At 37.2% G+C, this 21,317-nt stretch overlaps 1 long non-coding RNA gene across 3 annotated transcripts in view; it reads left to right on the top strand.

Annotated features, from left to right (window-relative positions):
• The first annotated feature begins 642 nt into the window (after positions 1-642).
• LOC122155257 overlaps positions 643-21,317 on the top strand; it is a 37,903-nt gene continuing 17,228 nt past the window's right edge. For 2 of the 3 annotated variants that reach the window (XR_006167199.1, XR_006167201.1), the window contains exons 1-4: positions 643-712; positions 19,663-19,789; positions 20,030-20,076; positions 20,633-20,757. This is a non-coding gene — a long non-coding RNA (uncharacterized LOC122155257). Of the gene's footprint in view, positions 713-19,662; positions 19,790-20,026; positions 20,077-20,632; positions 20,758-21,317 lie in introns of all 3 variants that reach the window. The other variant, XR_006167200.1, reaches the window with a different exon arrangement.

Raw genomic sequence — 21,317 nt, 5'->3', positions numbered from 1 at the left:
ATTCACATTTCTGTCTATCCTCAGTTCTAGTAATGCAATATATTCTGTTTTCTACTCATACTACATTAAGAGAACCAAGATCATGGTAGAGACAATCAGAGGATTGTCTCAGGAACAATTCTGAAATAGATCAGCCTTCTGTAGAGGTTAGTGTAAAGCCAGATTGTAGCTGATACAGAGAAAACATCAAGTAATGCAAGCTTAGATATAGAGCCCTTTGTCATAACTGTCTTAACAGTCTTCTGACTGTCTTGCCTCTGGTTTATTAGCCTTTTTGCTGTTCTCCCATCTCCAGTTGCAGAAGAGGGACTGTTCATCTAGGTTACCAGTTGTGCTTAAAGGGATATTTTTTCTTCTGTTTTTTGGTCACATATGGTTTTGACGTCCTGTTTTAACTGAAGATTGGACGGAGGCTGTCTGATAACTTTTACCAGCTGAAGAATAAGCACACTCAGCTACATTCTGATCTCACCATGTCACCCCCTGTGTATGGGATCTGCTGAATCATGGCCTGAACCGCTGATTGATCACCTGAGGCAAGCAATGAGTCAGCCATGGGAGTACAGGTGAAAGCAATTCAGCTGTGCCGCCGGAAGGGGTGGAGCCTGGCTCCACCTCTCCTAGACCCCATTCAAGAGCTGACTACAAGTGTGGAAGGATCTCTTTTGGAGATCTAGTCTGCTGGAGTTTTATAAACAACTTCAGGATATGGGTAAGTGTCCTATTTATTCTCTTTTTGTTATTATAATCTGTTTTGTCTAACTCTCTTCTTTATTTCATAATTATAACATCTTAACATTCATTGATTATACACCCTGTAAGGTAGGAGAGCCATACTAATAGGGTTCAGTCATACTTGCAGCATGGAAGTTACATGGGACTGGTTCAGTATAAGCTGATACTACCTACCTAATTAAGCCACAATATTATGTAGCTGACTACTGTATGTGTGCGCTTATGGTTCTCCTGTAAGTCTTGAAACCTGGGCACATTCTCTATTTGTCATAAGCTTTTCTGGTCTGAAACAACAGTCTTGGATAGATAGACACTTATGTTTTAAAAAGTCTTGGAAATTAGGTAGCAAGTTGTACTTCTGTTGACACTTATGGATTCTATGTGAGCATACAGGCACACAGAAATAGGGTCTCTACTGAAGTTAGCCTTTCTATATATGGATATCCTTGATTAATATTGCTACTCATGTAATCAAAGAAATATGCAAGTAGTACAGTATTCTGTTTGCTTTTGACTGTCTACTTAAGCCAATAACTGACTTCAAAACTAGACTCCACATTATAGCAGTCTGCGTAAACTTTAGTCACATCCATAATGCTACTGCAGAAAAGAGAAGAAGGGTAAAGGGAACCTATATAAAAGTGGATAATCACAACAATCAGCACAGGGGAATTGCCTGTCCTGAAACAACCAAGAAAAGGTGGAGAAACTAAATCCAAAAGCAGTGTGCTATAGTCAGAGGTGTCAGAAATAATACCATTTGACTCAAGCTTGACAATTTAGTGTAGTGGTAACTCTCCTCTAAACTTTCTACCTTTGTGCATTCCTCAGTGCAGTCCTATTCTGTTTTATTACAGAAGCTGTATGTGCATTAGCATGTCTCTTTCTCTGTAACTACTTTTATGCTTGTGACTAATGGGTCTTATATTTTTCTCAGTGTTCCACCTCTAATGATTTGTCTCCCATCAAACCCGAAGTATAAACAAGATGTGGCATTACAGCAATGCAACCATGTCTAAATAGGAACAACAACATACTTCAGCCATCTCTTTGTACAGTATTGAAAGATATGTATGAAATAGTAATTGTTTACTACTTTCATATGAAAACAACAAATGATGAGATAGTATTTAATAAAGTCCTTTGCAGCCCGTAATGAAGTGAGAAATCACAGTCATAGCCTTTGCAAAATAATTTAAAGCTGTACATATCATAAAGCATGTGAGCATATTTCTGTCTTGTTTAATTGGTAAATAATATATCTACAAGCTTTCTCTCCTTTTCCACACAGAATAAAGGGATAAGTAAATTTAAAAAAAAACAAAACAAAAACAAAAAAAAAAAAACTACCAAAGAGCAGCTGCAAGTTTGATCTTTCTCTATACCACAAAAGAGGAAAAAGTGACTGCAATATTATAAGCAAGAATTTCAACTATTTCTTAGATTTTTTTTTTTTCAGAATCACTCCACATTCCAGAATTATGCGGATGGAACACAGTGGAAAATCAAATACTAGCACAGAATAAAACTACAAGGATTGTAGTAGAGCACTGCCTCACCCACAGCTGTTATGAGGTGGAGAACAAAGCCTAATTAAACTAAATGAAGAACTGCTATGGCCCACACTTACTGCTCTTAAAGCAACTTTTCTCTGATTCAAGTGGAAATGTAGTGCCTTGTTGACCATATCAGCAGTTAACTTTTACACTATGTTTATGTACATGGTTTATTTAAGACAATGAAAAATCTTTTTTTTACCTTCCTCCACAAAGGAACTAGTACTCTTATTAGTCTTCTTGACCTCTAAAAAAAATTAAAATGTAAAAAATAAAAGCAAACTAAACCAAACCATATATATTTAAAAAAAAAAAAACAACAACAACTCTTTTTTTACCCAGTTAAGCAGTTTAGAGTTTGGTATGAGCTTGGATACTCTTCTTTCAGTTCCAGTTACTGAGATTCATCTCTCCATTCTTTTTCACATCTTCCTCTAATTTTTTACATGCTTAAGTATTGTTTCTATTTCTTCTTGGACTTAAGTTGCTACAACTTTATCATAACATCTGAATCTCCATAAAAATCTCACAAACATTAAAAATGTGTCCAAGGCAAAAATTTTGGAAGAAATTAACTTTGTGCCAACACTCTTGAGTACTAACATGTAGCTTTGAAGAAGTCTGAGCAAGTCCTTCTGCCTTTCACTACTTGCAGTTTCAAGGAGAATTTATTTTTTTTGTATCATATTAACTACAGCTTCACTCATGGTATCTGAATATACTTATGCTATTAATAACAGTCTGCAATTGCAAAGATAAGCTAAGTCTTCCTTTCTTCAGGCTCTGAAACACTTACCTGATCCTACTACATTTTCCCTTGGTCCAAGTTCTTACATAGACAACTTGTACTTTTTAGATTCCTGTTTCTAGTCTTATAGTCTTATATAGTAGATGAGGAGAGGGAACACATGAGAGAAATAATCAGTCTTAGCTATCATCTTTATTAGCTTTTCTTGAAATTCCATAATCTTCTTTATTTTTTTCCCATTTCATCTTTTTAATAATAACAGTACAACCTTCCTGATTTCCTGAAGTCCACTGTGACCCTCTGCAGAAATTTCTGGCTACCGCTCTATTTAGTGCTATTCTTTTTTTTTTCTGGTTTAAATGTCATCCACATGCTTTATTTCCTTGGGTAGAAGATTTCCAAGGATTTTTAGCCCTTATATAAATACACATATATACTTATACATATCCACTTTAAGGTATTTTCAAGATACATTATATTCCATTTACGCAAGGAGCTCACATTCAGCAGAAATCAAACATAATTACATTCTCCACATTTTCCTAAAGAAAAACTCCTGCACCTATATTGTCTCTATAAATTCAGTTACCATAATAGTCTTAACAGGCAAATAAACACCTCTCAAAGACCTGATGAACTGATGTTCCAGAGACAAGAAACCCATTTCCCAGTTGTTCCCAGGAACAGTGAAAAAGCAGAGATGGTGCATGCAATATTTGGTAATAAAGGAGTAACTTAGTATCGTAGCACAGGATTTCTCATCCTGAGCTTTTTTAGTGACTCATGCAGCACAAGGAATATTTGTGAAAGCAAAGAGGGTTTTGGAGTTAGTGCTTGTTATGTGACTGTCATTCTGATACACAAGTTTTGTTTTTAATACCCTTATTTTCAGTGAGAAACGTAATCAGATTTTTATAATCAATAACACAAATGTTATTTTAATGACACCAGGGCAGGAGCCATGAATATGATTTTGTGACTATGTGTTCTCTAGGATTTCTAACTGAATATGTTTATGAAAGTGATTTCTTTAGTTTTTCCATTAACCTACACAATTCCCCTTCCTCAGAATGCTTCTATTTCTTTTCATGATAACACAAAAACAACATATAATGTCTCAGGCCAAACAATGAAATGGTGATCTAAAAGGCTAAAGACCCTTTGATCAAGGTATTAGAGGTTATTCACAGAAAAACTGTTGTGCTTCCAAAGTTTTATGTTATAACTTAATATGCTTAAGATAATCAATCTCAGCTGCACTAGACCTTTTGGTAATTCTGTTTCTATCATCAAACAAGCCTTATGGCATTGAATATAGTGGTAGTTCATAACGAAGCACTTCGTATAGAAGCAGCTGTCTCCTCACCTGTTTCCCAGTCCATCCAGAGGCCTGGAGAAATTCTTCAATTTAGCAAGCAAACTTAAGTCATTATTAGAAATGACAGGGAAACCTGATGAAATTGTACTTTCAATTGGAAAACAAAATTGCAATCAGACCAACATGATTTCCTCATGGTCTGACCATGCTAATGCCAAGTCGAGACATGGGCAAATGTATTTAAAAGTCATAATGGAGTATTACCATGCAATCTCTTTTTACTGGCCCTTATTAATATAAAACTTCAATTTGCATGTAAATGTGGTCAACTTTCATATCATCAAAATACATGAGGCCTGGGAAAGTAATGAATTGAAGTTTGATGCAGCAATTACTGACGTTTATAAAGAATTTTAAAGAGGTCATTCTAGCCTTGGCTGAGAAAATGAGGAAATCAACAGGGAATATTGTCAATATAGCAACAGTGGGAGTTGGAGTCAGTCCCAGGTGTTAGAAGGCCAGATGATGATTAATAGAGAGGGAGTATGAAGCCTTTCACCCAGAAGGACTGGGCTGGACCTGGAGCTCAATAACAGAGCTCTCATGAAAAGGTTCTTGCTGGGTTCCCACTTTAGCTGCTCGAAATGTGTTCCAGGGGGAATAAAGTAGCAAGTGTTTATGAGAGAGAGCAGTGCTGAAGGTTTAATTGGTCTCCACATCCTTTCAGCTCCCTTCAGTAGTTGATATGCAGTTTAACCTTTTTTTCCCCACCTCAGATACTCTAGTGCCACTGGGATTTTAATAAGGCACTAGCTTGATAGCTTGAAAAGACTTCTCTTCTAAATTGAGTTAAACTACCTTATTGTATAATAATGACCATTTATAAATCTCTTGATTTAAAAACAGCCCAAACAAACAAAAACCTAGAAAATATCATATTCCTGAAACATTAAAAACTTAAAGATAGTGGAATTGTTTTGAACTTTTTTTTTTCCTTTTCTCTGAAAAATTTCATACAGAGGAAAATATTAAATAGGTAAAAAAAAAAAAAAATCAATGCAGGAATAAGAGCTCTGCAGTATTTTCCCACTTTTATAATGAAAAAAAGCATTGTAAAGAGTGGACACTGTCCAATGTGGAGGATTCAAAACAGTGAGGAACTGGTTGGTGGTAGACAATGTGCTTAGTGGTTGGAGTCCTAATTCTGCAACATTGTGTACTTCAATGTAATTGCTTACACAAGTCTGAAATATATGAAACATTTTCAAGAGGCTCATTTCCCAAACCAATAGTTCCACATGCATATGCAGCAAAATGGTCAGTAATTACATAGATAACTCAGTAAAGAATCAGGCCCCAGGTTTCTACTGCTTGCTAAGACTGATGTGCGTGGTGGCAGCAAACTGATTTTAATGTTCTGTGGCTTAGTCTTCTTATCTACAAATAGAAATCTATATTTTTTTTTTTAATCTTCTTAAGATTGGGGATGAAGTTCAACTAATGAACGTTTTGTATGTGCTTTGGTATCTTGAAATGGAAAGTAATCAATGTTTCTAATTTCTTTGTGGGATTTTTTCTTTTTTGTTTTCTGGTTCTCATTAAAAATAAGCTGTAGAGATGGTAAACTGTTTCTTCCATGCAAATAATATCAAAGTCATTGGTAAGAATCAAATAAAGGTAAATAATGGAGTAAAAATCAATTTCTTCCACTCCTGTTTTTTCCTTTTGTCTTCAAAATCCAATTTTCAGTTATGTTATTTCAAATAAGTCTCTAGATTAGTTAAGCTTTTTAGGTTACATTAGTTGAACAAAGATAAGCACTTACATTCAAGGTGTCTTGGATGCTACAGTATTTTGATATGTTAAAAATAAGCTCCAATGAAGTTTAAGAAACAGTAAGCAACCTGACCAACACTTTGAAATGCTATTGTCAGAATTACTTATTGTCATTTACAGTTGCAATAGTAAAAAAATTTTTGTTCTGTAAATATTTGAAAATATTCACTGACAACTGAAATTCTCAAAACAGAGAACCTCTTTCCCTATCACTTTGCAAGGCTTATAGACAGACATTTCACCCAAGGGATGGCATAGTAAATCAATGTTTATATTTCTACAACCCTGGAGACTCCTTGATCTAAACATTTGTAACTCATGCTAATCTGGATGGTGAGTGATAAAGGGGCACTTGCTATGACAGAAGGAAGGCTGAGAAACATTGAAGAAGCAACAGTTATAAGTTACATTTGCATTTCTCAAACAGTTTCCTGACACACTTACAGGATCCAATACATATTTGGGGAAAGGTGAGATTTTTAGTAGACCTGAAGACAGGTGAATACTGAAGAGGAAATAATAGCAAGAAGAGTACACAAAAAGTAGTATACCTATCCTGAGGCTTAGTAACAAGGATTTATTTTACTATTTAATGAATGAAGAGTTTCTTTATGCTTGTAAAAGCATGAGCAAACACTATTAGTCTAGATAGATCTACCATGTGTGCGCTATTTTCTTCAGTTTTCAAAGCTGACAAAAAAATCATGATGAACAAAATGAAAGTTTGTTTTAAGGATGTAGTACAGTTTCATAATCTTATGTTCTAAGTCTTGAAAAGCATGTAGATGAGGCAATAAAGATCACCTGCATCAAAATCTGAGTCACCAAATCATTGGACACATAATAAACTAGACTGTATAATCAATGAATATTAAGATATTATAATTATGAAATAAACAAGAGAGTTAGGCAAAACAGATAATTACCCCTTCAAAGCATGAACCAATGATCAGGATGACTAAAGGGTAAGCTTTCCCTGATACAGAGATCTGCTATATCACAATGCTTATACGCTTTTCATCATGACGCATGTTGGTACAATTCAAGACAGTGATAATGAGTGAATGTCCACGCTCTTTTATGGGCCACTGCTCTATGACGTTACTGGAGGCATGTGGTTGTGAGGTGCAGGTCTGTCCTATGTTCCATCAGTCCCATGTAGATCATCAACCAGGTGTTGCACATGATCTGACAGTAACACTGGAACGCTTTGATGGCATTTCATTCCTCCTGGTGATCCTGAAGGCTCAAAGACTCATGAGGAGTAATACAGATGTTTCAGAGGTACCAGGAGGGGAAGGTCTGCTCCCCAGGGCAAGATACAGACCGTATTTCTATCCTGGATCAACACTTCCACTTGTAGTGGGGCACATCCTGGCTGCCTGTACCACACCTTCTGGCCGGAGCCTCCCACCTCCAACCATCTCCCTCAAGGTGCAAGTAGGCCACACCATTTGGGTCCTACCTGCACCTTCCACCTTGGGTGCCCAGACCTAAATTCTCAGAGGCAGGGAGCAGAAGAATATTTTCATTACCAATCTGGGGTCTTACCTGATGATCAGTGCTTATAACTTGCATTCTTAGCAGGCTGGCCCATGTTGTCTGCAACATTCTCAGGGCACTGGGTCTGCTGTCTGGGGGTCTTTCGTTCAGGTCCCTCAAGATTTCGTACAGTCTTTTCATCCACTCCTGCAGGGACTGAGAGTCTGTCTTCAGGGCAGCCTTAAGAATACCATTATAATGTTCAATGAGGCCTGCCCTCATTGGATTATATGGTGGGTGGAATCGCCATTCGATGTTATTTTCTTTTTCCCAGCGCTGTATCATTGCACCAGTAAAATGAGTCCCTTGGTCACTCTTGATGACTTGAGGTGTCCCATAGGCAGACATCAGTTTAGTGAGTTCCCTGATGGTATATGCCTCGTTTGCTCTCGGTACTGAATAGTGTCGACACAGGTCAGGGCATATCTTGCCCCTCATACCAAGGAATGCCTTGGTACATCATGCCCAACATAATTGACCTGCCATTGCTGGAGAGGATTGTGTCCCCTAGCAAGATGGGCTGTTCTGGGCAACGATCTCAGTCTCATCTTGAAGCAAACGTCACAATCCCGGCATGCCTGGATGATGTCAGGTAGCTGTATGGGCAGTCCCCATGCTTTAGCAGCTGCCCACATTGCCTTTTGTCCAGGATGCCGTAGCTTCTGATGTAACCAACAGGCAGTGTTCTCAGATGGTGAATTCTCAATCCATAGAACTTGGGCCAGTGCGTCAGCTTCATCGTTTCCCAGTGACTGTAGGGGCTGATGACCAGAAACGTGATAGACACATATAGTCCTTTGTTTGACTGTATTCCATATGTCTAACCACATGTCTTTGCCCCAGATTGGCCAGGTGTGGATAGTCCATTCCTGGGTGGCCCACTGCGTAATCCAAAGAATGAGCCCCCGGTACACAGCCCAACTATCTGTACAGATATTCAGGATACTGTCACCAGATTCCTTGGTTATAACCATCCACATGGCTCACAGTTCTGCCCATTGGCTGCTCTGATCATCCTCCTCGTCAAACCAGATTGTCGCATTGGAAGGAATGTATGCTATTGCTCTCCACTTGCTTGGGTTGCCCTTGCTGGACCCATCTGTGTACCAGGCATTTTCAGGGATGGGATATTTTCCCTCCCGAATGGGACTCTTCTCTGGTGGAGCGACCAATGTTTCTTCTGATGCATCACCGTGACACGTTACTGGGTCTAGGATCTTCTGGAGTTCTTCTTTTAAGGGTTATGAAGACAAACTGCTCCTTTGGCTGAGGTAGGCGACCCATCGTGTCACTGTTCATGCTTGGGCCACCCCTATCTTAGGAAAGTGGGTGGGATACTGAAGAACATGTTTGCTAAATCTAGGACACAATGATAGGTTTTTATCTCCCTACTTAATGTGCCCATTAGGGAGGCAATATTGGGTACAGCTGCATGAATAGGTGGCGTGACCTTATTTAATTCTCTGTAATCCACTGTCATTCTCTACATGCCATCGGACTTTCGCACTGGCCATATGGGGAAATTATTTGGGCTGTGTGCAGGTCTGATAATGCCCACTTTTTCTAATTCCTGCACTATTCTCGATATTTCATCTTGCCCACCCAGGAGTCTTACTGTCTTACATTAGTAATCCTGCATGGGTTCAGCAGGCAAATAGGCCCATGTTTCACATGGCCTCTTAATATTGCCTGCACCTCCCAGATACCGATACGTCTCTGTCAAAGTCTGAAATCTCCCACGGTTGTCTGGAGAGCCAGAGCCCATAGAATATCTATGCCCAGGATGCATTCTTGGACTGGGGCAATAGACACCTTATACTCCCGGGGTGGGAGATGCCCAACCCCCTGTTTCAATCATGTTTGGGTGACAGGAATAGTCTGTCCCCTGAAACCAACAATCATCACTCTGCCTCCATCAAATTTGGAGATATCTCCATAGATAATTGATTTTTCTGGTCTGGTGTCCACTAATGCCGTAACTCTCTGAATATTTTTTCGGGACCAATAAATCGTTAATTCTACATAGAGCCTCCTCCAGTCCCATCTGGAGGCCCTAGGGGAACTAACATCCCTCCTCATGCCATGAATTGTGCTATGGCCAATTCTTTTCCTTCCAGTGGCTCTGGCATCATGGCCTGAGACACCTGAGGCAGCTTTTTTTTCCCCCTATTAGGAACAGTGAAATCTTCTAGGTTCCATATCATTGTTGATATTCTCTCTATAACCCTTACCTTTGATTTCTTAGGGCAGTTCTGAAATGTTTGATTGTCCTTTAGTTGTCTCCAAAGCTGAAGAAGGACAAGGTTGGGCTGGCGGTCAATCTTAGCAAATTGGACCCCAGCCCAAATTAAATCATTAAACATTTGTTTTCGAGAGACCCTTATGGGTCCCAATTGAGGAGCTCGAGTGGCCAGCATTTTGGTTTTAGTCACCAGCAGGACCTCAGCTTCTTCCAATGTCCAAATATTGTGCCTAGTCTGCAGACATTCTGTTTCTCCTTGCTCAGTCACTAACTGGGCAGCCTGCTGGACTACAGCTTCTGAGGCCACCACGGGATTTAATATAGAGACTGAAGTACCATACAAATGAGTGGGAGCTTGCTGTAGAATCAAGTCTCTCATCCCTGAAGAGAATTTGAACATATTAGGGCCATCAAATGTATCTTCATAAATTGCTTCCCTTATGCCTCTATGGAGGACCACATCCCCGTATGGAGAGGTATATCAGATTTATTCAGCCATACCATACTGCAGGCCATCATTAACCATTCTATTATAGAATGCCTTTCATCAAGATATTGATTACCCGCATATAACCTCTGCCTGAGAGCAGGTTGGACTGCCATGGTGGCCAACTTGGCTATTTCCAGGCCATTCACCAAAACACTTTCTGCCCCAGAATCCCACAGTCTTAATAACCAAGCTGGCACAATTTCTCTAGTCTTCTGCCAAAATCGCTGTACTAAATCCATCAATTCTGTTGACGTGTATGGCCAGGCTGTTACATGCAAATGAGTCTGGGTAGGGGGCCACTGATCAGGCGGCACCCCTGTCGGTCTGTCCTGTACTTTTTTTGTTTTCTGAGTTATGATAGGACAGACTTCTAGTGGATCTGTCAAAATCAGATATTCGAGATCTAATTTGGGTTTTTTTATTTTACTGATCAATGAATTCTGTTGATTCAGGAGGCTGGTCATTGTTTACCAAAATGTTATGAACTTGACCTATTGGAAGATGCAAAATTGGTTTCTTCCCTGTTAACATGCCAAGTTCTTGCTCTAACTTTTCAATATGGTCTTTCAAAAGTTGATTTTCATTCTCTAAAGTATTATTCCTCATTTCAGCATGATTTAAAGCATTTAGTAGTGGCTATGTCACTGCAGAGGCAGACAATTGTCTTTCTTTAGTGATCAGTATATCCTTGCTAAGTCCCTGAAAGTAATCTGCCATGCGACTCATAACGGACCCCATTTTTCAATGATAACCACTAGTTCATAATAGGGAAATCCCACAGATCCTGGGATCTGCCCTGGAATTATTTTATCTAGAGGAGTATTTTTCTCCCCCTTGACCCATTTATAGAAATTCCAAAGAAAAGACATAATGTAAATTTTAGTAAATTTGGCCTGCCTGGTTCACCAAGTGTATAATCAATGAATATTAAGATGTTATAATTACAAAATAAACAAGAGAGTTAGGCAAAGCAGATTATAATAACAAAAAGAGAATAGATAGAAAGCTTACCTATATCCTGGGCTCACTTACAAAACTCCAGTAGAGTGGATCTCCAGAAGAGATCCTTCCCCCCTCGTAGCCAGCTCTTAAGTAGGTCTAGGAGATGCGGAGCCAGGCTCCACCCTTTCTGGCAGCCTTCACCTGTGCTCCTGTGGCTGACTCATTGCTCACCTCAGGTGATCAATCAGTAGTTCAGGCCATGACTCAGCAGTTCCCATACACTAGACTTATGGAAAAATAAGTTTTGAAAAGCTAGGGAAAATTATGTTCTTAATCGTGCAAAATATCTCTGCAACATAATACAAATTAGGAAAAAATATCATTCTTATTGTACATTTAAATATATTTTTGAGAATTAAGTAACAGTATTATAGGGAAGTATTATCGGATGTTAGAATACTACATTTACAGAATATTCCTTCCAAACAAATTCATAACTTCCACAGATAACAGAAGTAAATATATATATATATATATATATATATATATAAGAGAATTTAGGAAATATCTCCTAGGAATAAGATTCTATGGAAAGAACAACTTTTTGTACAAGCACTGATTCCACTTAAGAGGAAAAACTGCTTTAAATCCACAGGAATAATTTGTAAAGGAATCCTTAGCACTAACTGTTTCAGTCTACAAATCTGCTCTTAATAGTTCTCAGTAATGCTAGGCACTGTCAGAGATATCAGGGTATCTACTGAGCAAGAAAATGCTCTGTCTCACAGTTCCCATTTCCCAACACAATCCTTCTGCTAGAGTACATCTCTATCTCTAGTCGTAAATGGGTCACTAAGCACCAGAAATGCAAGAGCCTTAGAGCCACAAAAACCCAGGAGGAAATCCAGTGGCAAAAAAAATTCTAGTGGGAAGAAGCAGACAGATTTCTGGTCATTATTGATCTGATTATTTGTTCATTCATGTATGCAGTCAATAGACAGAAGTGGAACAAAATCCAGCTAACAGGGACCAGAAACACATGTATGATCACCCATTACCCTGACCTTTGTAAATGATCTCATCATAATCTGACTGACGAAAGTGTGATTTGGTTATGACTAACCTTTCTGGCGTATTAGGGATCTTAGGAAGAACTGAGGACCTCCCATTCCTTCTCCATTTATCTTTAGATAACAGGAGAGTTTAGATGACTGGGCTTGTTAAACTTGGAGAAAGCTCTAGTGAGACCTTGTTGTGGCCTTCCATTACTCAAACGCACTTATAAAGGAAGCTGACTTTTTTGTATGGTCTGATAGTGATTGGAACAAGGGGAATCAATTTTAAACTAAAAGAGAGGAGATTTGGATTAGATATCAGGAGCAAATTCTTTATTCAGAGGGTAGTGAGACACTGGAACAGCTGTGGGTGCCCCATCCCTGGAGGTGTTCAAGACCATGCTGGATGGGTCCCTGCGCAGCCTGAGCTGGTGTGGGGCAACCCTGCTCATGGCAGAGGGTTGGAACTAGATGATCTTTAAAATTTCTTCCAACAGTTGCCATTCTATGATTCTGTGATTACCTAGTGCTTGAAAATTGCTTTGTAAAATGAGGATTGAAACCCTCCCTGAGATTCAGACCCCAGAATATCTGGGATTCAGAAAACACAGTAGCAAGACAAATGAAACAAAATAAAATCTTAAGTAGGGAGCTGCCTCTTTATTTAAAATGTCAACACTTACACACAGGTAGACGATTTCTTGTAATCCAGCAGTAAAAAAATAGTCCAAATATTTGGAGTTGATGTATAAAGTTGTATCTCCAAAGTCCCAGAGGAATGTTCAAGAGATGAAGAGGGAAAGCAAAAAAATTATATTTCAGGCTCACCAGTAGATTATATGTTTGTCTCAAACCATATGCACCTTATTTTAATCAGTAATCCTAAATGCCATCACAAGAAAAAAGAAAAAAGCAAAAAAAAAAAAAAAAAAAAAAAAGCTGAAGGGTATTAGAAGGAGGAATTTTGTTATACACACATATACACAAAAAGCAAAATTAGTATTGAGGAATATGTCTAGACAAGACTATCCTCAGGCAGATTTCTAAACCTAAATTATATTTTACCCTTTCTCTTTAAAGTTGTAGTAATTATTTCATCACAAATTCCCTCGGTTCTGCCTCTTGTCTTCACAGCATTCCCTTACAAAGCAGGTAAACACACAAACGTGAATTTCCTTCTGATTACACAGCACACTGACATTGCTTCTCAGTCCTTTAAACTCACCCCAAAGTGAACTCACTACCCAGGTTTCCCTTGAGAAAACCTTCGTTTTCATTTCTTCTGCACAAATTTGAAGAGTTTTGTCATTACATATACTATCAAAGTTATATGATATTTTTACATTTAGGAAGGACAATCTAAACACTCCTATCAGAACTTTTCACCTAGGCTCCTCCTGGGAAACCTTCTTTCCTAGTGTTCCTCTTAATCCCTTACCCCACTGAGTTTAACACTTTCAGACCATCTACCTAACTTACTCTGAAGTTTTTTGCTGTTCATGCATCTTTTAGTCTGTCCCTGCACTTTACCTCTCTACATGTGCATTTTTTCTCCCTGTATTTATGTACTTCTTTGTTACACTCATAAGTAGATGTTTCACATTCTCCTAGGCCTTTCTCCTTTTTTTCCTAATAAGGCTGTTTTCCCAGCCTACCTTCTCTTATTTCTATAGTCCTCCTTTTTTATGCCTCAGATGTCTATTCCTCTCCTCTTTTAACTTACCTTTCTCCTACATCTCCATGTTTAACTGCATGCAAGTTTTTTCAGCTCATATGCTGAACCAGCTGATTTCAGAATCCATTAAATACGCAACACAATGTGCTGAAGTAGTCCTTGTCTCAAGATTTATTCTTTTCCCAAAACATACAGATGTACTTTAAGATAGTAAGATTTTTAAAAGAGAATCATTTATGCTATTTTACTGTAGAGCAAGATGTTATTAAAAAGACTGTTGATGTGCTTTAAATATCCTTTATCCATATAGCTCACTATAATTTCTTTAGCAGCAGTGAGCAGATCCTTGGAGAAGAATAAAAAGAAGAACAAGGGTACAGTACTTCCTGATCTGTCTTCTAGTGAGGGAACTATCCCAATAGCAATTTCCCATTGGGTCAGTTGACTGAAGACTGATTTTGCATCTTTATACTAACCTTGAGACCATAACGTTCATCTCTCTGCAATGAAGTTTTGTTTCAGGAAAGAGCAATGAAAAATGCAACTGTCTGATTCCTAACTGAATAGGAGAAGTTATATTTGAATCTTGGAGGGCATGTAACTGTATAAATACACAGGTTCAGCTGGTTATCAGTAACAGAAAGCAAGTATCCCAGTGGTGCAACAGCAGATTTTATTATGCCATTCATATGTTTAAAGGTCACATTTTTGTCTGATCTGAACATGTCTTGGGCCTCATTGAGTAGGTAGGAAGATATTGGATCTCTGAAGCCCAGGACCCAAGTGCCAGACCTCTGTGTTTGCAGCATTTGGTCCAGTGGCACTGCAAAACAGTGCTTCAAATTGAATGTGTCACTCTTTACTCAGCTTTAACTCATTCATTGCTGTTTTGGGTTACAATGCACTTAGATCTCTGGAGTTCTTCTATGGCATGCAGGATATCTATGGGTGCATAAAACTTCTTAAATGTTGAGCTGCACCACATGCACTTTTCAATATCTTTATGAAGCATCCCTAGGAATTTAATAAATTCTGGAGCAACAAAGACATTCTACGCAAGTAGTTAACCACAGTTTTTTTCTTTAGATGAGCTTAAATGATAGCACAAAATATTTTCAAAGCTACTTCATAACTATTATAAACATAATATTCTTTAGATATGGACAAATTCTGACACTGTATAATTTAGAAATTTGTCAGCTAGATTCATTTTTCTCCCTCTTCTCTCATTTGCTATAAGCCTATTTGTTGTATAGTAGAAAGCTTTTGAATTCCTCTTCATGGATGAGAGACCTAATTTCAGAGATTTTATATATTGGTGTAATAGAAATACAGTTACAGAAAGGATATGTGATATACTGCAGATGTATATATAGAATACCTAACTACATAATTACAGCATAAATATATTCTAATAAAAGAATGGTTCCTTGTCCAGAAGAGCTTACTCTGTAAATAGAAAAAAAAAAAAGATAGTAATAAAAACAAACAGATTGAATGCAAAGTAACACTGATCTATAACAGCTTGAAAAGCAATAGTGGCAGCACCTCAGCTTTTTTAGCACTGAAATTTTCATAGGGAGCACAAGTGAAAAGGGAAGAGATCTGAAGGACAATATCTTTCTATTTTTAGGTTTTTCCCACGAAATGCGGATTAGTCTATCAGGCCAAAGTAATATCTGTTACAGTTTTTTCTAATTCCAGACTGTGGGATTTACTCTGATTACTGAAATATTCAGCGGTATGGTCTCATTTCTCAGCTTTTACTAGTAAATCTGTTTCTCCAGTAGCAGATCATAGATTTGCTTTCAACTAGCTTGATAATCTGATTGCCATTACTATGTCATGATTTATCAAGCTGTTAATTTGTGAACCACCGATCATGACCACATACATTTTGAACTACTGTGAAAATTTGTCTTTAGATTTGTTTTGGCCTTGAAACTGTCTATCAATTGTTTGGTCTCCTTCCTTGACTCTCTCTGAAAGAGAAGGGTTGTGTTAACAATAATCTGTGATAGTTTTATTCTGACAAAAACATTAATGATATTTGGATTAATCACCCATGGTTAGTATGGGCAAGAAGGTAACCACAAAATATTTGTATTTTTTACCTTTGCACTTACCTAAGTGACTCCTTACAAGTCACTGCCTATTCTGCATTTATTGCTTTTGGCCTAACACTGGACATGTGGTCCCTAGTGAACATAAAGCTCTGTTCCATCCCATTGAGATCCATGGGAATTCTTTAATAAGAAAAATTGTCCATTAGCTTTCTACTACAGAAGTGAATGCCTCTACGTGAAAGAGAAATGCTACTTTCCCTGAGATGGACTGTCAATTAAATCTCCAGTGAGCTTCATAGCTTTCTTCCAGATTTTTGCTAGTTCTATTATATTCTTATAACTTTAAAAAGGTCTTACACACATAAACGTACTGCAGGATGTTACTAAGTTTCTTTAGACAGCAAGTACTATATAGAAAAGCCAGGAAAATTGATAATGAATGAGCAATATGATGCTAATTGAGTTATCAGATTGGTGATGAAGATAACTTTGTAGTTATTCTTCCATTCAAAAAATGATCAAATGCTGTGGGAAGGAGGGAAAAAAAAAATAGCAAGAAAAGAACCTACATTTCTGGCTGCTAAAATATTCATTGACAGACCTGTTAAATGCAGTCTGATTGATTCTTGAGTTTCTACATTTGATTTGTACCCACAATATACAAAAATATGTGAACCATCTGATTTTTTTCTGCAGATTTTTTTTTTCTTTTTATTGGTTTCAGAATTAAACACTAAACACTGAACTAAATAAAAAGTTTATAAAAAACTAAAAAAACTAAATTAAACACACACTAAACACTGAACTAAATAACTGGTTACAAACAACAGCTCTCTGAAGCCTAACATTTCTTATTGAAAGCTACACTGGAAGTTATTCAAAGGTTTTCCATTTTGTGGACTCAAACTTAAATGGAGATCTAAGTAGATATAGCCTGCTCATGGTGATGAATTTCTGAGTATCCAGTTTTCTGCTTGTATGTGGTATGTTAGGTTTTGCCTAAAGGAACATGGGTGTGTAGCAGAGGATGAGAATAAAAGAGAAGCAGAACAAGAAACATGAAACAGTTGTACATGCTGGTGACTCTGGAAGGAGCAGGGTCCCTACTTCCAGCAGAAGACAAATCCATAGTCAGTGTGAGCAGTGATGGAAAATTCTCAGACTTTTATAATTGTACTACCAATTGCAGTGGGATCAGTGAGAGACTGGGAACACAGTGACAGCTGCTGGACTGGAAATAGGAAGGGAATAAAAGATCAAACAGGAGGGCGAATATTTTCACATATTTTCTTTCAGTTATTCTGCTTACTCCACAGAATAGTTCCAGAAAGGCTGGAATACTTTAACTCTCTACTCTGGTCAACCAGAAATCAGCAGGAGTAGCTAGACTATTAGATACCATTGTTTTGAAGACTCTATGAGGATGACAAGTGCATGTCATTCAGAGCAGTTTATCTGATTCCTTGTGTAGTACTTCTGGCTTTGCTGGTATGTTTCACAGTCATGCTGCAACGCTAGAATATTCTGTAACATTAAAAAATGGAAAACTTGGTAATACTGATAAGTAAAAAATGTATTAGTTGAGAATTGTATTGAACTCCACACAAACATAAATAAGTAAAGGAATTCTGTACTGATTGCATTATTCCTTTTCATATTTAATTCAACAAAACCACACTGTTTTAGAGTCCACTTCTTACAGATATGTCAATGTCTTCGAAATTCAGAACTACTTTGTAACATAAACCAGAGAGCATTGCTGTAGAATTGAATTAGTGTGCTGCCAGGTAGTAATGCTTTTATGGATAAAATAGTTTTATATTATTCTTTTGTGCCAACAAAAAAAGCATCAAAATTATATAAGAATCTTTACTATAATATTAATGAATTCTGTTGAATTTCACATTTTCATTACAGTTTTTCTAAGGATGTAATCTACTTTTTAGTTCTGCAAATATATTTTGTGTTTGGCATATTTGTCACAGCCATATTATCTCCAGGTCTAGATTAAGAACCTTTATTTCCTAACGTAAGATTTTACTTCCTCATACAGCCATAAAGTTTGACCAATTACTCCCTCCCCTATCATTCTTTTTTCTTTCTCTTGCTTTAATAAATCTTAATTCATTTGTATTATTTTCATTTTCTTCCCCTTTCTGTTTTTCTCTACAATCATTTCTAGCTTTCCCTCCTTCTTCTATTTCACCATGCATTTCCTAATCTCATCTCTCTTTCTCATCCTTTTGAATTAGGGAGAAATTTGTTGGCCACAGCAATTCTCTAGAAACAACAGGCAAGAAAAAGAAAAAAGGATCTTTACCCAGAAGTGTTTACATACGCATTAGTTTAACCCTTCACAGATGTATGGGGCTGATGTCCATGCAGTAAAGAGGAAAAAACTTTGGCATATCTGAAACTTGGCAAGCTGGTGGACATAGTTCCAAACCTTATTTCAGAGAAATGTGTAAAAATGAATTCAGAATATTTGATAACTGTAACTGTACGCATTTTAAAAATATTTTTACACTGAGACTTTGACACCATGAAAAATGTTTTTACGTTGAGAACCACAGCCTTTGCACTTGCATCCAGTGGTACAGTCCATTTAGGATGAGTGATTATTTTCTATAATGTTAAGAAAATGTTTAGAAAGGAACCAACTAAAACATCACCAAGAGAGGGCGAAATGCGTAAGAAAGAGAATGTAGCCATGTATGCTTTTCTTATTCACTCTTTGTGAATTAACTACACTTGATATTTCTAAAGTTTAGTTACTGTTTCTATATATGACTGTCACTTTGATTAGCAACTACTTTCAATGCTTTGCAATGTCATTCTGCCTAGAGACAAATATATATGAGTTTATAAACAGGTAATCCTGTTTTGTTATGATTTAGTTTTTGTTTGTAAGAAACTCACCTTGCAACACTGATGACATCAAGAGGAATTACTGCAGAATTCAAAGGCTCTGCATATGTGTTGACAGATTCAGCAGTGCATATTGTTTAATTTTTAATCTGATAAGGTATGCAAGGCTAATGCAGATTGTTTTAAAGTCCTCAGTACTCATATTATGTACTGAAAATTTGGAATCAAGCTTAGGTTACAAAACAGGAAAATAAATATAAGCATGAAATGTTAACTAGAGATTTTATGGTTAATGTACTCCAAATGGAAATGTTATAGAATAAATGCAGTTATTTTTAAATCTTCCATGGTAATAAAAAAGACTGGCTGACACCAAATCAAGCAGTGATCCAAATGATCTTCTAACAATGGAATTTAAGTTGCAATGATATTAAATTTATAAAAGTATAGAACTGAATTTTTGGTTTGATATTAGAAAATATAAATATTGTCATGAGGCCTCAAACTATAAATTTTGTGAATTGGTTTTAAAATTTGATACAAACACATATTCTGAATTGTACTCACAAATATTCTTCTGCTCGCAAAGATTGGGAACACATGGATGGCTTTTCAGTTCAAAAGCAAGCTGTGGGACTACCAAGAGATTCAAAGAAACAAAGAAAATTTCCAGGTTTAGGATGGTTCCCATAACATGAGGGAGTGATTACTTGCAGGTAAGAGAGTTTTTATGATTTCTGAGCTGGAAATTAGATGAGATCAAATGTTGGAGACAGTGGAAGAAGGAGAACTTTGTATAGAGTGAAGAGTTCTGCTTGTGTTGTATTTTACAGAGTCTAACCAACTTGTAATAATTTCAGTAGTTTAACAGGCTATAAATACTATGGAATGCAACAACAGCCCACTGTAGTGTAATGTCATCATTTGCAATAATGTTTCATTTTGTCTTCCAGTAGAAGAGGAGACAACACACTGTTCATGTTTCTTTGTTTCATTTGTGCATGTAAGTTAATGCCATCACTTTATCCAAAAATGTTGAAACTTCTGTGTGGTCTGTTCTGACTTGCAATATCATTGAACACTGAAGGGTTTCTGAGAGGACACCAATGCTCCAAAGAGGCAACACTACTGTGGAGATAGCTTTTAGATCTTGTTCCTACTTGATATTCCTCCTTGGAATTTAGATCAGAGCAGACTTGAGTCTTTGGGGAATTAGCTTTGGATAGAAACACTTCAGAGTAAATGGTTATGTTCATAATTCCTGGATTTTCCTAGCTATTTTCCTACTTCTGTAATTCTTGGATCTCTTTGTTAACAACAAAAGAATTTAACAACTTTGCTATTGTTTTGAGTAGTGATAATTAAAAACCTTTCCTATATTTTGAATCTGGCATTAACACTTCGAAAGCAATCAGGTTAATTGTAAAGTCTTATTCCTTATTCTCTTATTCTCATGTTAAAGATTGGTGGTGTAAAACACATCGTAAGATTTGCTCAAAAACTCAGTCAAAGCAGAAATCAAATGAAATAACGGGGCACTGCATTTCTTTTTTTTTCAGATTCAGGCTTTCTTAGAAGCAGTCAAGAGTGTGAAAAGTATGGTCACTTTTCCCTTCAGTTGCATTCTGGAAGGATTATGCAAACTACCTGTTTCAGCTAGAATATACACTGTATTATATAACAGGTACTCCTAAAACTTGTGTAAACCTGAAGTGCATTACTTTATAATAACAGTTTTTATTATTTACTGTTGGAACAGCTAAACCTAATATGTTTTGCCAGTCCTGGAAAGCTGCTGCTGTTAGAATTTTGAGGCATAAATACAAAAATGTATCTTATGGCGTACATGAACTGCTTAAGCTTTGTGACAATATCATACTCCCATAAAGCAATAGTTCTTACTTGGCAGGGAATAGAGAAAGTATTGTTGGAAAATTTATTGGATCCCAGAACTTAATTATGTGATGAGAACTGACAGCTGTATTATTAGTGGGGAGAATATATGTGTAATTTCTCAGTGTGGTAAACTCCTTGTGCTACTCCTAAGTTTAATCTAAGAGAATACAGCACTCAGAAGTACCGATGTGTTTGTACCAGCTGCTCTCCCTCCAGTGCCATTTATTTGCTAGAGTAAAGGATTTGAAAGGGGAGGGAAGGGGGAAAGGGAAGGGAAAGGGAAAAAGAGAAAAGGGAAAAGGGAAAAGGGAAAAGGGAAAAGGGAAAAGGGAAAAGGGAAAAGGGAAA

This window comes from Centrocercus urophasianus, unplaced genomic scaffold (assembly GCF_019232065.1).
Source record: "Centrocercus urophasianus isolate 14NV4802_14NV808 unplaced genomic scaffold, USGS_Curo_1.0 seq_11, whole genome shotgun sequence".
NCBI lineage: Eukaryota > Metazoa > Chordata > Aves > Galliformes > Phasianidae > Centrocercus > Centrocercus urophasianus.
Note: the sequence above shows the minus strand (reverse complement) of the source record. Positions and strands in the feature narration are given on the sequence as shown.